Genomic DNA, 11,090 nt, shown 5'->3' with positions numbered 1-11,090 from the left:
GAGCGGGGATATCCTAAGTTTTGTTTGCACTCACTCTTTCGCCATCTTATTTGGCCTCTTCCCGAGGCGGAAGAGGCCGGACCATAGCTTAAATTCGTATTTACGCACAATCGAGTGGCCCTGACCGTGTGCGGTTTCGTTTTAATGCTAACATTAATTCCTTAATGTTTAATGTTTGCGATGTTTGGGATTTTAATTAGGTGTGCAGGAGCTGTAATTACAAGTGTTTTGCATGCGTTACAGGTGGATGATGCAGCGCAGCTGTGATTGCCCTTTTCCTTGCTTCACTCCGGTCATTCGTGCCTCCGGTCATTCGTGCCTCTGCTGCAAGGAGGTCGGAACTCTAGTTTATTGTAATGATTTTACCGCTTCGAGAGTTTCTATGCAGCATTTGCATCCTCATGTGATTGTTCTATGGACTGGTCTCGGCTGCTTCAGGCCTCTGGAGTCTCTACTCCTCAGCAGTTCGCGGTCCCACAACAGGTCGAGGGGCTCCCTGGCTGGGTTATGACTCTGCCATCCGAGAGCGGTCACGGTAAGCCTGCGCATCCTTGTGCTTTTGGTGTTTACTGCACAGTGGTTCATCAAAAATTCATTCAAATACTTATTCCATCTTTAATATGCTATTCTCTTCTGCCATAGGTGCTACGCTATGGCAACGAAACCGGGTGGGCAACCCTTTCAGGCTTCATCGCCCGAGGCGCCTTCCGGGTAAGAGAATTTCTCTAAGGATGACTTTAAGATGGAAAGATTGGGTCCGTTGAATGTCCAAACTGGGTTTTCCTTTTTGCAGGCTTTTGCCTGAGTCTGGTTCTTCTTGAGAGAATTATTAGACGAGTATGAGGCCGCAGGCCAAACTATTTGGGTTTTTTGCTTGTAATTTTCGTGTTGCCTCACGGTAGCTTCTGGCTGCAAGACCCAAACTGGGTCGCGCCGGTTTATCGTTTCAACTATAATGTATATTGTTGCTAAACTAAGAGCTGAATCCTTCCTGTGGGTTGTTCCCAGGAATGGAGTTAATATAACAATTTAATCGGTGGGTCTTTAACTGTTGTTTTCTCTTTCATTTGCCGGTTAACAAATGTTGCTTTTTCCACCAGAAGAGTTTATTGATATACTATGGTTTTGTTAGTTTGCTTGTATTGAGTCATAGCTCGTTGATTACTCAGACGGAGCTTTCATTGTTTAGATGTAAATTAGGAACTCAATTTGCAGCATTTGCATCCTCATGTGATTGTTCTATGGACTGGTCTCGGCTGCTTCAGGCCTCTGGAGTCTCTACTCCTCAGCAGTTCGCGGTCCCACAACAGGTCGAGGGGCTCCCTGGCTGGGTTATGACTCTGCCATCCGAGAGCGGTCACGGTAAGCCTGCGCATCCTTGTGCTTTTGGTGTTTACTGCACAGTGGTTCATCAAAAATCCATTCAAATACTTATTCCATCTTTAATATGTTGTTCTCTTCTGCCGCAGGTGCTACGCTATGGCAACGAAACCGGGTGGGCAACCCTTTCAGGCTTCATCGCCCGAGGCGCCTTCCGGGTAAGAGAATTTCTCTAAGGATGAATTTAAGATGGAAAGATTGGGTCCGTTGAATGTCCGAACTGGGTTTTCCTTTTTGCAGGCTTTTGCCTGAGTCTGGTTCTTCTTGAGAGAATTATTAGACGAGTATGAGGCCGCAGGCCAAACTATTTGGGTTTTGTGCTTGTAATTTTTGTGCTGCCTCACGGTAGCTTCTGGCTGCAAGACCCAAACTGGGTCGCGCCGGTTTATCGTTTCAACTATAATGTATATTGTTGCTAAACTAAGAGCTGAATCCTTCCTGTGGGTTGTTCCCAGGAATGGAGTTTATATAACAATTTAATCGGTGGGTCTTTAACTGTTGTTTTCTCTTTCATTTGCCGGTTAACAAATGCTGCTTTTTCCACCAGAAGAGTTTATCGATATACTATGGTTTTGTTAGTTTGCTTGTATTGAGTCATAGCTCGTTGATTACTCAGACGGAGCTTTCATTGTTTAGATGTAAATTAGGAACTCAATTTTTGAGGGTTGCACATATGGAAGTGTGCATGATACATGTATCAATTAGCAATTTAGCTCTAGACCAAGCTATGTACAAATGTATCTAACTTACAGCAGTGCAGCGAAGACTCGGTGAGTACTGGAGAATTCTTCAGAGAAGATCTATCGCCTCTGCAGGTTAGGATTCATGCATTTAATCTCCTCGCGAGTGGGAGTCCCACGGACCTGCGAGTAATATTTTAATTACTGCAAGCAAACCTCAAAAAACTACAAAAATTGCAACACTACAGTGCAAGTTTAGTATGAACCAGAGATGGAAATATATATCACCTTTATAATCTCCACAAGCTGGTCCACTCCACTCTCACCCTGCAGTAAATCAAATAATTCCCAGGCTTCTCAGGACATGGCAATGGCGGGCTCCGCACTTGTAGGCATGGCTACTTCTTTATCCATAGCTGGATTCGAACCCAGTCGAGGAACTTGCAGTCGTTCGATTTCTAGATTTGATGGTCTCAGAGCTGCTGAAGCTGAGCTCGCTGAAGAACCGGCAGGTGGTTTGCATGCAAGCCTCGAGTAACATTTGTCGCTACCAAAAATTATTTTCCAAAAACAATTTAAAATATAGCTAAGATATGTTTATATATATATGCTGGATGAATTGACACGGGGTTAAACTATGCTCTTGTATTATGCTCTTGTATTAATTCAGATCAATTTGTTTACACTCATATCATGTAACTTCACCTTTAGAAAGAAATACTAATTCAAATTATGCAAGTCTCCGCATTTTATAAAGTTATATTTACCATATTTATCGGTCCAACTGGGGTTTTATAATTTGCATTTATTTGTTGCATATGCGCGGCAGCAAATTACTTTAAAATAGCGTTTGACTCTCTCGTTTTCCTGTTTTTCTACGCAACCAATTAGGTATATGTTTTTGTCATATAACTTAAGCATATGGATTGTTTTTCAAAATTTTGCAATTTTCTTTTTTGAATATTTTTCAAAAGCAAGATACTGCAAATGTATGACAGCACATCGATACCAATTTTCTGCAATTTTCTTTTTAATTATCTACCAAAAGCATGATACTGTAAATGTATGAAAACACAATGGCATCTAAATTTTCAACAGTTTTCTTTCTGACTAGCTACTGAAAGTACAATGCTGTAAATGTCAACTTGATGCAGGGACTCGCTGCGTCGCAGCTCCCCTTGTTATTGTGATAGAATTCGTTCTACATTATCACATAGCTTTACCATAATTCACTTACTTTGTTCATGTGAGATGAATTTAAAGTTAAAATTAAGATTTCGAAAATAAAATTTAATATTAAGTTTGAGATATTAAAAAAAAAAAAAATTATATGCGCATATTAAAAAAAATTGAAATATATATAGGAGTTGTGTGTAGCGCTGCTTTTTGGAGTTTTCGGTGTCGGAATTCGGCGGAAAACAATTACGGTGAAATATTGATTTGTGTTATTTAAACTAGTTTTTCTACTATATATATGGATTCAACACCGTGAAAAACCTTTGGGGCACTTCTATTCTGGGCGGGTTACCAATCGAATTTGTGATTTCAATGAATTCTTTCCGAATTTAAGAGAAATTATTCCTGAAAAATCAAGGAGAAAAGCTTCCAAAAAGTCGCACTAGCCACAACTTGTGATTTCAATGAATTCAATTAGTCTTGAAAAATCAAGGAGAAAAGCTTCCTAAAAGTTGCACTAGCCACAACTTGTTGTGATTTCAATGAATTCTTGCCGGATTTTAGAGAAATTAGAGCTGAAAAATCGAGGAGAAAAGTTTCCAAAAAGTCACAGTAGCCACAATTTATATATATAAAATTGTTATAACTCTGGTATAATATGAAGAGATAAATATGTTTTTAAATTATATATATATATATATATATATTAATTATTATTTTTTAAATCTACATTTTTTTTTTTATATATTTGATTTCTATATATTACTCCAATATTATATTTTTATTATGAAAATTAATAAATATATACAATTAAAAAAATTAAGTGTGTATGGTATTAAAAAATCAATCTCTTAACTAAAATAATGGTAATAAAATTTAAAAAATAAAATAGTATACACATGTTTCTTTCAAATATTAAATTTTTCTACTTTATTGAAATATTAAATTTCCATAATAACAAATATACTGTGAATTTAAATAATTTAAGTGTTTATGATATAAATAAAAAATTAACATATTTTTTTAATTTATATATGTTTCTTTTATATATTTAACTTTTATTTTTATTAAGATATTACAATTCTATTATAGCTATATATTTATATGATTTAAGTAAATATAGTATAATTAAAAAGTTAATATAATAAAATTGTAAAAATAAAAATAAAATAAATAAATATAAATGAAAAATATTAAAAAAAAGTCTTATTCTATGTAAATTGATAACACCACTGGAAAAACTAACTTAATCTTTATTAGTCTTTCCTTTTTATATTTAAAGACAACATTTTGTCATTGTAGGCAACTTGGATTTCTTTTTTAAAAGATAGTAGATTTTAGGCTTCAAGGATCTGCGGTCTTTTTTACTCTTTTATTGTGAACCTTTAGGAACTTGAAATGTGTTTGTGTTTGGTTGTTTCTATTGTGCTTAATATTTGTGAATCTAATGGAATAAATTTGCCAAGCAATGAAATTTGGAAAACTTTTACTTTAATTAATTTAATTTAGCTTACCAAACTTGTTGTTTTAGGCTTTACCCTTGGAAGGCTTGGGAAATATGGTTGAACAGAAATCTTTTTTTTTTTTAATAAAAAGTTATCACCATTATCATTGAGTTTTTAGCAAATTCAAAAATCTTTTCATCAAAATCTCTTGGTTCAAATATAGCATTTGAAACAAATTATTTTGGGCATTTTTCTATGAGGCTAGAGGTGTATTACATCTCTCACATCTCTCATCTAATCAATAGATTTTTTTTACTATTAAGTTAACCATGTAAGATACCTGAAAGTTATGGCTTCAAAGCTTTTTCTAAATGTTGCAAGAGAGTAACACATTAAAGAAATAAACATGTTAGATTTTGAGTGTGTGGAGTGTATTTTTGAAAAAGAAAAATAAATATTTTGCTTATATAAGTTTTTCGTAGAACCAAGTAGAAATCTCTTTTCATCAAAGAAAATAGTTGCATTTGCATATAGCTAAGTTTCTATTGATTTCTTTTGTGTCAAAACACCATAAGTTTCACTCTCATTGTACCCGTGACCTAAAGAACAACCCTTTAAAATCAAGTGCTTAAATAAAAAGAACTAGAATTTTTTAAATTTTTCATTAATTACACCAACAAGTCTAGCTATTTAAGGCCTTGGAATAGGTGAGTGAGGAGTTAATTCTCCAAGGCCACTCAAACTATTAAACATAGATGTTGAATAATGAGTGAAATCCAGTGTTGTTAGAAAGACTGGGAAAGCTCTGTGACTAGGAGTCAAGCACAAGGGAGAGTGAAGGAAAGGAAGAGAGATGACCCCTCTCCTACTTGTTGGATCCTGCACTGATACTGTTCTGCCCAGCTTTTGATATGAACTAGTGCCCATAGTTGTTATTCTTAGGGACCGCATAGGTGGTTGTGAATGGGAATCCCGTGGCACCTGAGGGAGACATTACATCACATTCATTAGTACTTTTGGAGGGTACCCTTGTGAAGATTGGGTGTTTGCACTGACAAAGGCTTTTGTCTAGAGGTCAGCGTAACTGTTTCTATTACCTTCGCTGGTAGGCCTAGGCCATCATTATCCCATACTATTTTTGGAAGGTCCTTGATTTCACTTTCTTGTATTTTGGTGTCTGGTCCTCATCACCCGGAGCGGAAATACTTGGAAGTTGCTTGATTGACTGTATCTTTTAGGGACTTTGTTAGAGAGTGATCTTTTCTCCTAGTTATCCTAGCTTTATAAATTTTTGAGTCTTTAATTAGTTCTCTTAAAAATATTTAAAAGTGGTTAATCGACCAGTTCGTCGATCTAGGAGGCTTCGTGGGATTTCACCTACAAGTGTTGAGCCTTCTTCTAGAAGGCGCAAGAGCAATTATGTTGGTGACTTCCAATTAGTGGCAGTAGAAGCAACAGAGATTGATCCTCTGGTTCAAGCTATTTATTCATAGAATAGACCTGGTATAAGTCGAGATTTGGAGAGGAACACTCTAGTCCTTTCTAGAGTCCTCTTCCAATCGGAAGACGTTATAGAGGTTGAAGGACTCCCTAAGTCTCCTTTGACTCCTTGTTCTCCTCTTCCTCTTGATTATATAGAGGTTTTATTATACATTGGGACTCTGACCCACAGTCCTTCGAGCCCTAGTCTATTTCGATATTTTCCTTCAATGGCCACTGCTAGGAGCATGGTTTCAACTATGAGTGCTACTAGTGTACAAATTCCTTTATCAGTACAAGGAGGAGGAACAGTTTCCATACCTTCAATCACTCCTAGCACTACAATTTTTGGCTCTACCTCCATTCCATCTTCGAGTGGGGCACCCAATATTTTGCCTCCAGCACTGGTCTTTCCTCTTTGGAATGCCTACCAGCGCAATTCCTTTGGTTCCGTTAAGTTTTCCATCAGTTGCTTCTACATCTATGACTTCCATGGAAAGTGGGTCAGCTTCTTTTTAGAGTTTCCCTTTTGGGAGTGGTCATATATGACATTCTAACCCATCTTTAGGATCAATACCCTTTCCCTCCACGAGTCAAAGTTATAACCCTTTCCAAGGATAGACTAACCCAGTTGTTAGCGGATTTGGAGTCGGGAATCAGTTCTCTTTCGGCCAATAGGGGAATATGTCGTATTCCTCCGTGAGTTCATTCCAGAGTTTTTCTCCCTATGATAATGCATGGAACCCTTACCAAGGGCTCTCTACTCCATTCAACACCTCTCTAGCGAGCAATTTCACTGGATATGAACATTTTTCGGCAGGAGTTGGACAAACTCTTATTTTTTCTGGGCCACAAGGTTTTCCTTATGGTTAAGGTTTTTCTACGAATTACTTCAGGCAATCTGGTGCCTTCACAAATCCAGGGTATTCTTTTTCAGAACGTTGGAAATTCTGCCCAGACCGGGTGGAATCCTCACATTTCTCCACGCTTACCTTTCCTGGCAACTTTAAACTTTCCAGATCTATCAAAATTGACTAATGATCCAATCTGATACAACTCGGATTGGTCTCCGGTTCCAACCAAACTTTGGTCGAACATACCCATATTCAAAGGGAAGAATGGTGAAGATCTGGGTGACCATATAACCACTTTCCACTTATGGTGTTCGTCAAATTCCCTAATAGATGAATTAATCGGGTTGAGATTATTTCAACACACCATAACTAGGAATGCAACTAAAAGGTACATTGAACTCCCAGGGGGCACCTTCGCTTCGTTTGGTGACTTGGCTACCATATTTTTAAGCCATATTTAGTTGCTCGTTCGTTATGATGTTGGAACTAATCTCTTAGCTAATTTCCAACAAGACCAAGGAACCCACATTTCTGATCATATCCAGGAAAGGAGAAGGAAGAAGCTCATTAAAGTCGATATTCTGCAGGAATTCCTTCTTGAATGGTTTCTCAAATCTTTGCAGCCTGAAATTTCTAAGGATGTATCGCTCTCTGATGTATTCACCGAAGAACAGGCTATTTTTAGAGCCCAGCAGCTAGAACTCATATATTCTCAATCTGGGGTTCTTCAAAAAAAAATTCCTGATGCTCCTAGATCTAAGGTTGATCTAGCCAAGCCAAAGCCAGGTCCCCATGCTGACGGGCTAGTTGGATCGATTTATCATAGCACAACTAACCTGCTAAATCAATTGCAGCAGTTGTCTTTACAAATTGCTTCTTCTATGCATGCATCACCATCAGTGCCCATGCCTTCTCAACCTTCATCTATAAATGTCGTTCAAACTTCTAACCCCAAAGGAAACCAACAATCCGATGGGAAGAAGAAAGGACGTGGTAGGAAAAAGAATCAGGATGGGAAGGGTAATGCAAATAAGCCCGATAATGATGTTGGGGGGGTAAAAAAGAGTCTAAGAAGAAAGTAAAGTTTCCATGCAAGTTATGAAATGGTGACCATTTGACTCATCTTTTCCCAAAGATTCAAGATGCTCAGCGCTTGTTGGTTCAGAAAGGGTCTTCTAGCTCCCAAGCTATGCTAACTAACCCTTTTCCCCAAGGGCAGCAGTTGTTTGTTGGCACGAATTCTAGTATCGGTACCCCTGCTGGGGGCAACCAGGAAGGGGAAAATACATCAAATGTTTATATGATGAGTTCACATATTGACGTTGCTACACAATCACGTGATTATGGTGAATCAGAATCATCTAAGGCTAAGACTACTCTTGATGTTTCAAAGCCACTCCATATCGAGAGGCCCGTAGTTGAGTCTATACCTCGAATGTCGAAAGGTTCCATAAAACATTCGACAATTAACCACAATGCTAAGGCAACCTAGAACTACTCTATTATTGAAGATCTAGCTCAGATTCCTTGTGCCATGTCAGTGATAGAGGTACTCCAGTTGTGCTCGACACAAAGGAGTGCATTACTCACTGCGATCGGAGCATTTGATCCAAAAACCTCTCTTGTTCTTACATTCAACATTTCGAACATCAAGAAGAGACTCCCACATCATATGGCTTTTCAAATCATGTCTACATATCGAAAGACCAATATCTTTTGAACCGTAGTTGATGAGGGAGCTTCCATATGTGAAATGTCTATATCATGTTGGAAGGTTATTGGATCACCTCAGGTTGTTCCTTCACTTAATTTATTAACAGAATTTGATGGTCATTCTCATAGACCACATGGGATTATTCTAGCCTTTCCCGTCTGTGTTGGGGGTAAGGTTGTAAATATTGAAGTAGAAATAGTTGATGAAAATTTGGATTACAATCTCCTTTTAGGTAGAAATTGGATTTACGAGATGGATGCTATTGTATCATCATTATTATGCATCCTTTGTTTTCCTCATGAAGGGAGAATTGTAATGGTTGATTAGATGGATTATTCTCCGGGTGAGTCCAATGCATCTTCTAAATCTATTGTTCCATTAGTAAACAATCTGAAGCAACCTATAGAGAATATAGGAGTTAGAATGTACTCTTCCTTGATGGGTACCTTTGATTTTCTTGCTCCTATCGCTAGAATTAATGCTATCTCATCCTCCAAGGCACCTTCTCGAAGCGTGTTCTTTAGAACTCATTATTTTTCAGATCCTTGGTCCTTACCCTCTTCTACCACCACATTATATGAGGGGCAGGTGGGTGAAATGGAATTTCCTATGTCTGCAGCTGAAATTGCTTATCATTCTATTGTTAACACTGCAGACATTGATCCTACTCTTTTCTCACTAGAGGATCTGGATGGGGATGTGGCTCCGGACTGGACTCTAGATTCAACTTCTGCTACGGATTGCTTAGATATTGTTTTTCCTCCATATGAAGAAATAATTCTAGAAGCAATGATGGGTGTTGAGAGACTGTGGGATGATTTGCATCATCAATCATATTTCCTCCCTGATTTGCGAGAAGTAGAATCAAGATTGTCTAGTGATGTTCACGCAGTTTTAAATCCTTTGGCTCCAGCATAGTTTTCGGCTAAGGGTAACATGTCTATCATTTCACAAACTGTTCCAGTGAACATCTCTAGGAATCCCAACATTATCAAAAATATCTTCATTGGAGCTTATTGTTCCACTGAAGAAATTCAAACTTATACCAATCTCTTTAAAGAGTTTTGAGACATGTTCGCTTCGTCTTATGAGGAAATGCCTGGGATAGATCCATCTATAGTCCAGCATGAGATCAAGATATATGAAAATGAAAAACCTATTCACCAGAAGCTTCGATCGGTAAACCCTAGAAAAGTAGCAACTATCAAATCTGAGATTGAAAAGTTGTTTAAGGCAGGTTTCATATACCTCGTTCCTTTAACTGAGTGGGTCTCGAATCCAATCCCAATAGACAAGAAGCAAGGAACGATCCATGTATGCGTTGACTTTAGGGACTTAAATAAGGCATGTCCTAAGGATAATCACCCCACGCCCTTTATTGATCAGATTATCGATGAATGTGCGGGTAATGAATTTTTCTTATTTACGGATGGATTTTCAGGTTACAATCAAATCACTATTTGTCCAGAAGATCAACATAAGCTAGCTTTTGTTTGCCCTTGGGGTACATTTGCATATAAAAAGATGCCTTTTGGCCTTAAAAATGTTGGAGCTACCTTTCAGCGGGCCATGTCATATGCTTTTCATGATATCAAACATGTTATCGAAGCTTACTTGGATGATTTAGCTGCTCATTCTCGAAAGAGAATAGATCATCCTAAACATCTTCGATTGATTTTTGAATGATGTCGTTTTTATAAAACACAGTTGAATTCGAATAAATGTGTTTTCACCGTCACATCCGGTCGGTTGTTGGGATTCATTGTGTCTATTGAAGGGATTCATGTAGATCCCTTCAAGGTTGAGGAAATACTTCAGTTGCCTCCCCCATCCTCTATTCGTCAACTTTAGAGTCTTCAAGGGAAAGCCAATTTCTTAAGGAGATTTATAGCTAATTACGCCGAGATTACTAAAGGATTTATGATTTTATTTAAGAAAGGGGTCCCATTTCTATGGGATGATTTTTTACAATGATCATTTAATGCTTTGAAAAAAGTATTAACCTCTACTCCTTTATTGAGTCCACCTGATTATAGCATAGACTTCCTTATATATCTCGCTACAGCATAATCAACTATTGGTATGGTTTTGGTTCATGAGGATGATGCTTTATGTGAGCACGTAGTCTATTATCTAAGTCGATGCCTAGTGGTCCCTGAACTGTGCTATTCTCCCATCGAGAAATTAGATTTGACAGCTGTTCATGTTGTCCAGTGACTTAGACATTATATTCTACTTCGAAAAACTTTCGTCTTAGCAGTCGTCAATCCATTTCAATTTGTTCTCAACAGATGAGTGATTGGGGGCAAATACAATAGATGGATTGTCATTTTACAAGAATTCGATCTCGAATTCATGTCAG

At 37.7% G+C, this 11,090-nt stretch overlaps 1 long non-coding RNA gene across 1 annotated transcript; it reads left to right on the top strand.

Moving 5' to 3' along the window:
* Positions 1 to 410: 410 nt before the first annotated feature.
* On the top strand, positions 411 to 977 carry LOC149220128 (uncharacterized). Its single transcript, XR_016248735.1, has 2 exons — positions 411 to 535; positions 643 to 977. It is a non-coding gene; the product is annotated as an uncharacterized LOC149220128 (long non-coding RNA).
* The last annotated feature ends 10,113 nt before the right edge of the window (positions 978 to 11,090 follow it).

The sequence above is a fragment of the Pinus tabuliformis genome, chromosome Q (assembly GCF_031772625.1).
Source record: "Pinus tabuliformis cultivar Carrire ecotype Pingquan chromosome Q, CPIR1, whole genome shotgun sequence".
Taxonomy (NCBI): Eukaryota; Viridiplantae; Streptophyta; class Pinopsida; order Pinales; family Pinaceae; genus Pinus; species Pinus tabuliformis.
This window is presented reverse-complemented; position numbering and strand designations above follow the sequence as displayed.